General features: G+C 42.0%; 1 protein-coding gene across 1 annotated transcript in view; it reads right to left on the reverse strand.

The window, feature by feature from the left end:
• The window catches only part of RASA2 (RAS p21 protein activator 2), a 132,409-nt gene that overhangs the window by 97,158 nt on the left and 21,239 nt on the right, over window positions 1-14,012 (reverse strand). The gene's annotated exons all lie outside the window — the stretch shown is intronic.

Raw genomic sequence — 14,012 nt, forward strand, 5'->3', positions numbered from 1 at the left:
TTAATACAATGGACCATCTGGTGACTGGTGACTATGTCCAGTCTATTTCCCACCATATACTGTTACTTTGTGGGACTCATAAGCGAGGCCTCCTGCTTTTTGAGATTCACAAAAAATAAATGTTTAGAAATGTATAGAGCATAGTCATTAGCAGACTACGTTCAGTCCAGTGACCTGAATGGGCATTGCACAGGTACGCTGCATTATACACCATCATACCTTTTGTACCACAGCTCTAAACAATATAGGAAAATTTGATTGTGGTAACAGGGATTAAAGGGGCACTCCAGCAAGGGGTAAGTGTGATCGGAGGGAGTTGTGTCTGATCGCTGGGACATACACAAACACCTGAAAGGTGCCCAAATCTCCTTGTGAGAGTTAACATGTCCCCTTCATGAATTCTCTATGGGAGTAAAGCGCTTGAAGGGTACCTCTCATCAAATAAACTTTTAATATATTTTAGATTAATGAATGTTGAATAACTTTCCAATAGCATGTTAATGAAAAATATGCTTCTTTCTATTGTATTTTTCCCGATCAGTCCTGTCAGCAAGCATTTCTGACTCATGCTGGAGACCTAAACACTCAGAGCTGCCAGCCTGCTTTGTTCACAGCCAAACAGGCTGTGAACAAAGCAGGCTGGCAGCTCTGTGTGTTCTCCTTTGTGAACAAAGCAGACTGGTAGGGAGACCCCTAGTGGTCATTTCTTCAAAGTGGAAAATTAAATAGAAAGAATAATATTTTTAATAACATGCAATTGTAAAGTTATTCTGCATACATTAATCTATAATATATCAAAAGTTTTTTTGATGAGAGGTACCCTTTAAGTATCTCAAACAAGGCCATAGGAGTATGCATTGAGTGGGCATGTTGACCCTGCACAGGAGATTCAGGCTCTGTTCTGGAGATCACAGGGGGTCCAACTGGTTGGATTCCCTGCGATCAGACACTTATCCCCCACCATGTGGATAGGGGATACGTTTTCAAATGCTGGTGTACCCCTTTAATATAAACAGTGAACATCTCTGCTTGTATAGTGCCAACAAATTCCATAGCTGTGTACAAAGGGAAATTAACATATAGTAGATTACATAGTACAGTATTTTGTAGACTATTACACAACAAGCGGCACTTGTGGAATTCACTCCATAGAAGGAAGCAGCCCTTTCCTGTGATGCAAACCGAGTTATTCAATAGAAACTGCAACTCAACATCTGATGGCGTTTCCAAAACGTGTGTATCTTCCATGAATTTCTATGTCCGATAAAATTCTTCCCACTTCTGAAGCTACAGTATCTCCCAAAAGTGAGTCCACCCCTCACATCCTTTTATGTGAGAACACTGAGGAAATGACCCTCTGCTACAATGTAAAGTAGTGAGTGCACAGCCTGTATAACAGTGTTTAATGTTGTGTCCTCTCAAAACAACAACACAGCCAATAATGTCTAAACCTTGGCAACACTGGAGCCAGCAGCTCGTGCCGTCACACCCTGCCCCCTCGTGACCCCAAGCCCTGCCCCCTCATGACCCCAAGCCCTGCCCCCTCGTGACCCCAAGCCCCGCCCCCTCGTGACCCCAAGCCCCGCCCCCTCGTGACATAACGCCCGCCTCCTCATGACATCAAACCCCGTCCCCTTAATGCAAGTCTATGGGAGGGGGCGTGACAGCTGTCACGCCCCCTCCCATAGACTTGCATTGAGGGGGCGGGGCGTGACTGCCATCACGCCCCCTCCCATAAACTTGCATTAAGTAACAGTTCATGAGGTTGAAAAAAAAGACAATCAAGTTCAACCAATATCCCTAATGAGTCCCTACTGAGTTGAGTTGATCCAGAGGAAGGCAAAAAACCCTCATACTAGAGGTAAAAATTCCTTCCCAACTCCAAATATGGCATCAGGATAAATCCCTGGATCAACGTTCTGTCCCTATAAATCTAGTATACATAACCAGCAATGTTTTTATTCTCCAAAAATGCATCCAGACCCCTTTTGAACTCATTTACAGAGTTCACCATGACCACCTCCTTAGGCAGAGAATTCCACAGTCTCACTGCTCTTACAGTAAAGAACCCCCATCTGTGCTGGTGTAGAAACCTTCTTTCCTCAAGACATAGAGGATGCGCCCTTGTTATAGATACAGTCCTGGGTATAAATAGATCATGGGAAAGATCTCTGTGAGGTCCCCTGATATATTTATACATAGTTATTAGGTCTCCCCTAAGCCTTCTTTTTTCTAAACTAAATAACCCTAATTCTGATAGTCTTTCTGGGTACTGTAGTCCTCCCATTCCCCGTATTACTCTGATTGCCCGTCTTTGAACCCTCTCCAGCTCCACTATATCTTTCTTGTACACTGGTGCCCAGTACTGTACACAGTATTCTATGTGAGGTCTGACTAGTGATTTGTACAGCGGTAGAATAATTTCCTTGTCGTGGGCATCTATACCCCTATTGATGCACCCCATGATTTTATTTGCCTTGGCAGCAGCTGCCCGACACTGGTCACTACAGCTAAATTTACTATTAACTAAGACTCCCAAGTCCTTTTCCACATCAGTCGTCCCAAGTGTTCTCCCATTTAATACATAATCCCAGCCTGGATTTTTCCTCCCCATGTGCATTACCTTACATTTATCAGTGTTGAACCTCATTTGCCACTTCTCAGCCCAAACTTCCAACCTATCCAGATCCATTTGTAATAGTGCACTGTCCTCTATAGTGTTTACCGCTTTACAGAGTTTAGTATCATCTGCAAAGATTGCTACTTTACTATTCAACCCCTCTACAAGGTAATTCATAAATATATTAAACAGAACAGGACCCAAGACTGACCCCTGTGGTACCCCACTAGTAACAGTCACCCAATCAGAATAAGTACCATTAATAACCACCCTCTGTTTCCTATAACTGAGCCAGTTACTTACCGACTTGCACACATTTTCCCCCAGCCCATTTTATGCACCAATCCTTTATGTGGCACCGTATCAAATGCTTTGGAAAAATCCAGATATACGACATTCAGCGATTCCCCCTTGTCCAATCTGGAGCTCACCTCCTCAGAGAAGCTGACCAGGTTAGTTTGACAGGACCGATCCCTCATAAAGCCATGCTGATATGGAGTCATACATTTATTTTTATCAAGATATTCCAAAATAGCATCTCTTAGAAAACCCTCAAACAATTTACATACAACGGAGGTTAAACTAACAGGTCTATAATTCCCTGGGTCACCTTTTGTTCCCTTTTTAAATATTGGTACCACATTTGCTATGCGCCAGTCCTGTGGAACAGTCCCTGTTACTATAGAGTCCTGGAATATTAAAAATAGGGGTATGTCTATTACATTACTTAATTCCTTTAGAACACAGGGGTGAATGCCATCTGGACCTGGCGATTTGTCTGTTTTGATTTTTTTGTAGGCGGCGCTGTACTTCTTCTTGGGTTAGACAGGTGACCTGTACTGGGGAGTTTACCTTATCTCGCTGTATTTCACCTGGCATTTCATTTTCCACGCTGAATACAGTGGAGAAGAATTTGTTTAATATATTTGCTTTTTCCTGATCCCGGTTTATAATTTCTTCCTCCTCATTTTTTAAGGGGCACACACTTTCATTTTTGACCTTTTTGCTATTTATATAGTATAAGAACATTTTGTGGTTAGTTTTACTCTCTTCGGCAATGAGTCTCGCTGTCTCCATTTTTGCGGCTTTATCAGTTTTTTACATATTTTACATTTTTCTCTATAGCTTTTTAATGCTTCTTCACTGCCGTCCTGTTTTAGTATTTGAAATGCTTTATTTTTGTCCTTTATTGCCCCTTTAATGTTTTTATTCATCCATATTGGTTTTCTTTTATTTCTGACCCTTTTATTCCCATAAGGTATATATTTATTACAGTGATAATTTAAGATATCTTTAAAAAAGTCTCCCATTTAGTGTCAGTATTCTTGTTTTTGAGGACATTATACCATTTTATATTGTTAAGGGCTTCTCTGAGCTGATCAAACTTTGCCTTCCTAAAGTTCATTGTTTTTGTGGCCCCTCGAGAGATTCCCTTACTGAAGAACAAGTTATAATGTATTATATTATGATCACTATTTCCTAGATGTCCTTTTACCTGCACATTAGTTACTCTGTCAGGTCTGTTGGTTAATATTAAGTCTAGTAGGGCGCCCCCTCTGGTCGGGCCCTGCACCATTTGGGACAGATAATTGTCTTTAGTTATAGTCAGAAATCTGTTTCCTTTATGAGATTCACAGGTCTCAGTCTCCCAGTTTATATCAGGATAGTTAAAATCCCCCATTATTATCACATCATTCTGATTTACTGTCTTGTTTATTTGCCTCATTAATTGATCTTCTGCCTCTTCCATTATGTTTGGTGGCTTATAGCAAACCCCTATCAGAATTTTTTTTTTTTTATCTCCATATATTTCTACCCATAATGCCTCCACATTATCGTCCCCCTCCCATATACCCTCCCGCAGTGCGGCCTTCAGACTTTATTTCACATAAAGACAAACTCCTCCCCCTTTCCGTTTTGTCCGATCCTTCCTGAATAGACTATAACCCTGTATGTTGACTGCCCAGTCACCGCTATCATCCAACCAAGTCTCTGTTATACCCACTATGTCATAATTTTCTTCAGACATCAACCACTCTAGTTAATCAGTTTTATTGGACAGACTTCTGGCATTAGTCAACATGCAATTAATTGGTGTATGTTTCCTCCTATGAAGCCTATCCCTATTAACTATTCTAACTCCCCCCCCCCCCCCCCTCTGTTCCACCCCCAGGTACATTAATAAGTCCCCCCTCTCTATCTATACTGTCTTCGCCCTCTATGTTATAGGTTCCCCCCCCCCCCACAGTCCCTAGTTTAAACACTCTTCCACCCTTCTAGACATCTTGTCCCGAGCACAGCTGCACCCTCCCCATTGAGGTGCAGCCCGTCCCTACAGTAGAGCCGGTAACCGACAGCGAAGTCGGCCCAGTTCTCCATGAACCCAAACCCTTCCTTCCTACACCAGCTTCTGAGCCACTTGTTTACCTCCCCAATCTCCCGCTGCCTCTCTGGTGTGGCTCGTGGTACATGTAATACTGTATATACTCAAGTATAAGCAGAGTTTTTCAGCACGATTTTTTCATGCTGAAAACGCCCCCCCCCCCCCCCCCCTCGGTTTATACTCGAGTGAACTCTCCGCCTGTCAATCCCTTCAACAGTGGTCTTCAACCTGCGGACCTCCAGATGTTGCAAAACTACAACTCCCAGCAAGCCTGCAGGTTGAAGAGCACTGCGGCCTTAGTCATCATGAAGCCCCGCTCTCCGGGCATGCTGGGAGTTGTAGTTTTGCAACCTCTGGAGGTCCGCAGGTTGAAGACCGCTGATGAAGGGATTGACAGGTGGTGATGATGAAGGGGGGGGGGTGATGACGGGGGTCTGGATGATGATGGGGGTCTGGGCGATTACATGGGGGATGATGTATTTCCCACCCTAGGCTTATAGTAGAGTCAATAACTTTTCCTGGATTTTTGGGGTAAAATTAGGGGCCTCAGCTTATATTCGGGTCGGCTTATACTCGAGTATATACGGTATTTCAGAAAATATTACCTTGGAGGTCCTTGCCTTAAGCTTGCGGCCTATGTCCCTGAAATCCTTTTTTTAAGGACACTCCACCTACCTTTTACTTTGTCATTGGTGCCAATATGTACCATGACCGCTGGGTCCTCTCCAGCCCCACCCAGCAACCAGTCAACCCGATCCGCGTTGTGCCGAACTCAAGCGCCAGGAAGACAACACACCGTTCGGCAATCCCGGTCTTTGTGACAGAGCTTCCGGCGCTGGCTCCAGCGTTCGGAACAGTTTGTTCCAAACGCTGAGCAGCGGAGTACCCCTATAAGACCCCAATTTACAAGGACTCAAAAGATCTGCTGCTACTGTGTTGTTGCCAGATACCCCAGGACACCTTCAGAGATTTTGTGGAGCCCATAAACAGATGTGTTTGAGATCTTTTTGGAGGCACAAGGGAGCCTTACACATTATCAGGTCTGTAGGTTTTACGTTATAGCTGATCAGTGTATAACAATAATTTACCAAAGACATAAAATCATGTCAAACTATTGTATTGCCCATTTTTGAGTTATAAGCAGAAATAAATTGATTTGCTTTGTCTATAGTGCATTACGCCTGTAAACAAATAAATGAAGCAAAACTATGGAATTCCTGTATCTAGCAAATGAGCAACAGGACGTGCCAGACCTATAATATATTCTACATTTTCTGATGGAATGTTTGACAAGTTCATTAGTATTTATTACATCCACCTCTGTAGTACTATAAATGCTTAAAATGTATTCAAAATGCGTGGACTTGTTTTTCATCACAACATATATAAGTATAAGCCAACTATGATGATATGCAACATTTATGTCGTGTGGATCATTTGGCGTATGCATCTTATGACTTCAGTCTTTCCCAATCCTAGCCAGCCCACCTGGCACAGATCTGGTGTTAGCAGGAAAACATGAGCATAGCCCCATTACATGTGCACGATGGGTATGTTCACAATGCAAAAAAAATAATAATAATTTTATGTGAATTCCACATTGATCTACTGAGTCTCCTGAGTCTCACTGTATTTCAAAGGGTTCTTGAAAAAAATAAAAATGTGCCACATACTGTAATGCACCATAGGAACCAGTGATGTAAAGGTGAAGGGACCAATGATGTACAGACTGATCCACAGCTGCCCTGTTTCCATACAGCATCATATAGTGTTTCCATAAGAGTCATCTCAGAACCCTCCTTAAATCATTTGTCTCCAAAGTCTCATGCGTTGCCCCACTGGCTAAAATGAGGCACGGTGCCAGACCTGTGGATTATATGGTATAGTTGTCTTCTGGCGTGGTTTGGCATCCTCAAAACATGCTTTATGCTTCCTATTTTAAATTTGGCCACTTGCACACTGGATGGCAAGTATTCTGGAACACTAGACACATGTAAACCTGCCTTACCCTTAGAACCTTAAGGGGGTACTCCTGTGGAAAACTTTTTTTATTTTTTTTAAAGTTAGACAGATTTGTAAATCCCTTCTACTAAAAAAAATCTTAATCCTTCCAGTACCTTTTAGGGGCTGTATACAAAAGCGAAATCCAAAAAAGAAACTCATTTCCTCTGATGTCATGACCACAGTGCTCTCTGCTGACCTCTGCTGTCCATTTTAGGAACTGTCCAGAGCAGCATGTTTGCTATGGGGGTTTTTCTCCTGCTCTGGACAGTTCCTAAAATGGACAGCAGAGGTCAGCAAAGAGCACTGGTCATGACATCAGAGGAAATGCATTTCTTTTTTGGATTTCTCTTTTGTATACAGCCCCAAAAAAGTACTGGAAGGATTAAGATTTTTTAATAGAAGGGATTTACAAATCTTTTCTGGCACCAGTTGATCTATAAAAAAAAAAAAAAAAAAAAAAAATTGCGGATTTGCAGGTTTCCCACTGCGTGTTTGAAAGGGGACGGGGTCTCCACAGATTTTCAGCTATGGAATTTCTGCTGCAGAAGATCCGACACAGACCCCATTGACTTCAATGGGGCTTGCAGCGGATTTTCAGCATCGGAAATTCTACAGCTGAAAATCTGCTGCGGACAGTCGCAAAGAGCCTGTCTCCTGTTCTAACACGCAGTGGGAAACCCGCAAATAAATCTGCTCGTGTGAACGAGCCCTAAGGTTGGATTTCCACTTGGCAGTTTTTAGATAACAGCCACCGCAGTCTGAGCCAAAGACACAAGTGAATCCATGAGGAAGGAGAAGTACAAGGCTCAGTTCAGACTACGGAATCTCCGGGCAGAAAATTTCCGCCCGGAGATTCCGAGTGTGGCTAGCGCTGACTGAATCAGTTGGCACTAGGACCGTGCAGATGTTGCAGTCTCCAATTGACTTCAATGTGTTCCGCGAGTATTTCCGCCTTAAGAAAGAGCAACGCCATTCTTCAGGCGGAAATTTCCAAGCGGATTTTCCGTTCACAAATTCCGAAGTGTGAATTTATGAACGGAAACCCATTCACTACACTATACATTTTAGCAAGCGGAATTTCTGTCTGCAATTTCAAAGCAGAATTGCAGACGGAAATTCCGTAATCTGAACCTAGCCTAAGTCCTTCCTTTATATTTCCCATTCACTTTTTAAATCCACCTGTGGCTTTGGCTAAAAGGGGTACTACCGTGGAAAACTTCTTTTTTTTTTTTTTATTAACTGGTGCCAGAAAAGTCAACAGATTTGTAAATGACTTCTATTAAAAAATCTTTATCTTTCCAGTACTTTTTAGGGTCTGTGTATTACAGAGGAAATTGTTTTCTTTTTTGGAACACAGAGCTCTCTGCTGACATCATTACCACAGTGCTCTCTGCTGACATCTCTGTCCATTTTAGGAACAGCATATGTTTGCTATCGGGTTTTTCGCCTACTCTGGACAGTTCTTAACCCCTTAAGGACTCAGGGTTTTTCCGTTTTTGCACTTTCGTTTTTTCCTCCTTACCTTTTAAAAATCATAACCCTTTCAATTTTCCACCTAAAAATCCATATTATGGCTTATTTTTTGCGTCGCCAATTCTACTTTGCAGTGACATTAGTCATTTTACCCAAAAATGCACGGCGAAACGGAAAAAAAAATCATTGTGCGACAAAATCGAAAAAAAAACGCCATTTTGTAACTTTTGGGGGCTTTCGTTTCTACGCAGTGCATATTTCGGTAAAAATTACACCTTATCATTATTCTGTAGGTCCATACGGTTAAAATGATACCCTACTTATATAGGTTTGATTTTGTCGGACTTCTGGAAAAAATCATAACTACATGCAGGAAAATTTATACGTTTAAAAATGTCATCTTCTGACCCCTATAACTTTTTTATTTTTCCATGTATGGGGTGGTATGAGGACTCATTTTTTGCGCCGTGATCTGAAGTTTTTATCGGTATGATTTTTGTTTTGATCGGACTTTTTGATCACTTTTTATTCATTTTTTAATGATATAAAAAGTGACCAAAATACGCTTTTTTGGACTTTGGAATTTTTTTGCGCGTACGCCATTGACCGTACGGCTTAATTAATGATATATTTTTATAGTTCGGACATTTACGCACGCGGCGATACCACATATGTTTATTTTTTATTTTTTTTACACTGTTTTATTTTTTTTATGGGAAAAGGGGGGTGATTCAAACTTTTATTAGGGAAGGGGTTAAATGACCTTTATTAACACTTTTTTTTTACATTTTTTTTGCAGTGTTATAGGTCCCATAGGGACCTATAACACTGCACACACTGATCTCTAATGCTGATCACTGGCGTGCATTAACACGCCTGTGATCAGCATTATCGGCGCTTGACTGCTCCTGCCTGGATCTCAGGCACGGAGCAGTCATTCGTCGATCGGACACCGGGGAGGCAGGTAAGAGCCCTCCCGGTGTCCGATCAGCTGTTCGGGACGCCGCGATTTCACCGCGGCGGTCCCGAACAGCCCGACTGAGCAGCCGGGTCACTTTCACTTTCACTTTAGAAGCGGCGGTCAGCTTTGACCGCCGCTTCTAAAGGGTTAATACCGCACATCGCCGCGATCGGCGATGTGTGGTATTAGCCGCGGGTCCCGGCCGTTGATTAACGCCGGGACCCACGCGATATGATGCGGGATCGCGGCGCGATCCCGCTTCATATCGCGGGAGCCGGCGCAGGACGTAAATATACGTCCTGCGTCGTTAAGGGGTTAAAATAGACAGAGATGTCAGCAGAGAGCACTGTGTTCCAAAAAGAAAACCATTTCCTCTGTAGTATTCAGCACCTAATAAGTATTGGAAGAATAAAAAATTTTTTATAGAAGTAATTTACAAATCTGTTGAAACTTTCTGGCACCAGTTGATTTAAAAAATAATAAATTTAAAAAATAAATAAAAGAAAAAAAGGTTTTCCCACAGGAGTACCCCTTTAAAAACTGCACTGGCTGTTTCCAAATAAAACTGTCAGGTGGAAATTCAGCCGTAAGGTACATTGACAATGAACTAATCCCGCTGTGCGTTGCCTGCAACTGAAATTCTGCTTGTGGAATTCCTTAAACGTAATTTATGCTATAATCTGCAAGTGGATTATGTAGCTACCCACTGACTTGTGTGACCGTACCCTTTCACATGTACAGTACCCTTCACATATTTAATGTCATTTAGTTTACATTGAAATCTGCAGCTTCAAATCCTGTGCAGGATACTGTAAATGTGAATAGACCCCTAAGCCATATTTTCCGGATCACACAAAGGCTAATGTGACAAATTGTAAAAAACAACTATATCTATACAAAAAGGCATACGTCCTACTTAAAGGGGTACTACCGTGGAAATTTTATTTTATTTTTTTTAAATCAACTGGTGCCAGAAAGTTCAATTAAAAAAAAAATATTAATCCTTCCAGTACTTTTTAGGGGCTGTTTACTAAAGAGAAAACCAAAAAGAAATGCATTTCCTGTGATGTCCTGACCACAGTGCTCTCTGCTGACCTCTGCTGTCCATTTTAGGAACTGTCCAGAGAAGCATTTATTTGCTATGGGGATTTTCTCCAGTTCCTAAAATGGACAGCAGAGATCAGCAGAGAGCACTGTGGTCAGTACCTCACAGGAAATGCATTTCTTTTTGGATTTCTCTTTAGTATACAGCCCCTAAAAAGTACTGAAAGGATTAAGATTTTTTAATAGAAGTGATTTACAAAATCTGTTTAACTTTCTGGCACCAATTGATTTAAAAAAAAAATAATAATTTCCACAGTAGTACCCCTTTAAGTGATAGAAGAGGCAAACTATCACACATAGACGATTAGTCTATAAAAACCCATGGCTATGTAGCAGGCACACCACGGTATAGGAGTGCATTTTTTGACAGTATGCAACAGGGACCACAAACATGATGTAAATGGGGCATTAACATGGTGTTGAACACTTGAGTAAAAGGGTACTGTGTATATTGGTCCCTTTTAGCTTTTCTCATCCCAACCTTACTATAGAAAAAGATTCCTACATATCCATTCAACCATCTGGCAGCCAGGCATGCTGGATAATGTAGTTCAGTGATCAGGTTACTTCATGCATGGGATTCAAACAATACCTTTCATACAAGCCTATAGAACAGTGGTCTCCAACCTGCGGACCTCCAGATGTTGCAAAACTACAACTCCCAGCATGCCCGGACAGCCGTTGGCTGTCCGGGCATGCTGGGAGTTGTAGTTTTGCAACATCTGTAGGTCCTATGGTTGAAGACCACTGCTATAGAGTGTTGCATTTATATGAAGCGTAGTGCATTGGGACTAGAAAAAAAAAAAAAAGTGTAAAACAAGGTAAAAAAATATAGTAATAGCTACAGAAATGTTATTACTGAGGCTACGAAACATCCCCAGAATGGTTTGTGTCTCGATCACTAGAAATACATTTTAAAAAGGTTCACACATCCCATTCTAGTATGTCTGCACAGAATGTCCTGATAGCCGTGAAGTTCTCTATATATAGTTACACCAAACAAGAACATCTAATGTGAGTTGCTGACAAAACATTAAATAATACTACAAACTTGTCTGTTTACGGAGGCCTGAAAGGCGAGCGGCAGCACAAAAAAAAAAAAAAAAAAAAAAAAATTTAAAAAGAAGAAAGGGATGTCATAATATTCAGTAGGGAAGTATTCTTAGAAAAACATTAGAACCAAAGATGATCTAAAGTGTGTGGGTGGAGGAGGCAGAGCAAGAACATATTACTTAAAGGGGTAGTCCAGTGGTGAAAAACTTATCCCCTATCCTAAGGATAGGGGATAAGTTTGAGATCGCGGGGGGGTCCGACCGCTGGGGCCCCCTGCGATCTGTCTGTACGGGGGCCAGGCTCTCCGGCCAGATAGCGGGTGTCGACCTCCGCACGAAGCGGCGGCCGACACGCCCCCTCAATACATCTCTATGGCAGAGCCGGAGATTGCCGAAGGCAGCGCTTCGGCTCTGCCATAGAGTTGTATCGAGGCGGCGTGTCGGCCACCGCTTCGTGCGGAGGTCGACACCCGCTATCTGGCCGGAGAGCCTGGCCCCCGTACAGAGAGATCGCACAAGTATGCAGCTGCTCTAAGATGTGACCATTTTTTAACCACAAATACTGATAAGATTACAACCAATAAGCTTCTTGTTTATTATAGTCAATGGGAGACTAATGTAAGGTTCACACTGCCATTGAGCTCCACTGAAGGAAGTTCTGCCCCTTTAGTAGATTGAGCGACAGAAGTTGAGTAAAAAAAAATAAAATAATGCCTGTCTGAATTTTTTCTCAACTCACGTAAAATACCAGACACCAGACTGACCCCATTTAAGTGAATGGGAAGAGTTGGGATGGTAGGGTCTGTTGTGCAAAGGGGCTGTTCGGCTTCCTTGTTTGGCGCTGAATGGGACACAGCACAATGGCAGCGTCAACGAGCCCTAAATGTTTTGCTTTACACTGGCATATATTAAACATTTTTGTCAGTGTTTCTGAACCAGGGTGCCTCCAGCTGTTGCACAATTACAACTCCCAGCATTTCCGGACAGCCTTTGGCTGTCCGGGCATGCTGGGAGTTGTAATGTTGCAACAGCTGGAGGTACCCTTGTTGGGAAACACTGGTCTAATGTAACGCAAGACTAACATATGGTAGATTGAAAATGTCATGTAAACAGTGCTTTACACTGACATATATAATAACCTTATACCCACAATGCAGTGTGCGAGCAAACACTGCAATAGCTGTTTCTGTATTTTTTTTTCACTTTTTTTGTCTTATTTCATATTTTTTGCAGTAATTTTTTTGAGACGTAAATAGCTCAGATAGGTGCAAAAAGTGTTGGGCAGTGGTGCCGATCATGCTCTTCCTGGTGATTTAAAAAAAAAAACACTGGTGGCATGCATCAATGCACAACTTTCTAAAGTGCCATTCATATAATTTTATAAAAAAAATAAAAAAATTATAGAATATATATATATATATATATATATATATATATATATATATATAAAAATCTATCATAAAAGGTATTTTCCCATATCTGAAGGACTCCCTTATGAATAATCACAAGGCGTAACTTACTGCATTTTCCTTTTAGACTTCTCATAGACGTTAAAGACTCCTGTCACCGCTTCTCAACAGAGTAAAAGGGGGAAAAAAATTACAAAAAAAAAAATAGAGCTCTGTTCACATTTACTTAATCAGTTCCATTGTTCTGCTTCATCAAAGGGATGGAGTGGCAGATCTATTGCACAATGGACACCAACCGCTACCAGACAGACCCCAATAACTTTAAATTGGTTGCTCAAGGGGGGAAAGCTGGTTTTACCACAGGAGGCCAGGGCCAGCAAGGAATTACTGTGGCTAGATGTAGGTCAAACATAGTAAAAAAAAAAAAAATTAAAAAAAAAAAAAAACTTAAAGTAAAAAATAATGCACACTCACCCTCCCAACCCCCACTGTTCTGATGCTGCCTGGGTCCCCACTGTTCACGGCTTCCTTGTAACATGTCACCACACAGGAAATGTCTGCTCAGCCAATCACAGGCAGTAGGAACTGGCACTCTTTTAAGGAAAAAATTTAAATAAAAAAAAAAAAAAAAAAAGAATGTTTTCCCTTTAAAATGGGGAAGTCAAGTTTGCCAGAATTCCAGCTCACAGAAAGGGTAGGGCATACGGGCTATGGCTGTCCACATGAGATTAGCCTTTTAAGCTCTGTTCAGGCACGTGTAGCTGAAAAATCCTAAAGGCCCCTATTACACAGGAAGATTCATGGCTGAATATGCAGATAACACCTCGTGTAATAGGTAGGACCAGCTTGGTCATCAGCTGATCACTCGGTATAGTGTCAGGTGGTCGGGGGTCCTCGCCATTGTACCCAGGGTCTCAGTCAGGCCGCCCAGTAACTCTCCACCATGTCTCCGCAGTTCTGCTCGAGTTTCCCGGTGGTCGGGGGGGTCCTCACCATGGTACCCGGG

This window comes from Hyla sarda, chromosome 3, assembly GCF_029499605.1.
Source record: "Hyla sarda isolate aHylSar1 chromosome 3, aHylSar1.hap1, whole genome shotgun sequence".
Lineage (NCBI taxonomy): Eukaryota > Metazoa > Chordata > Amphibia > Anura > Hylidae > Hyla > Hyla sarda.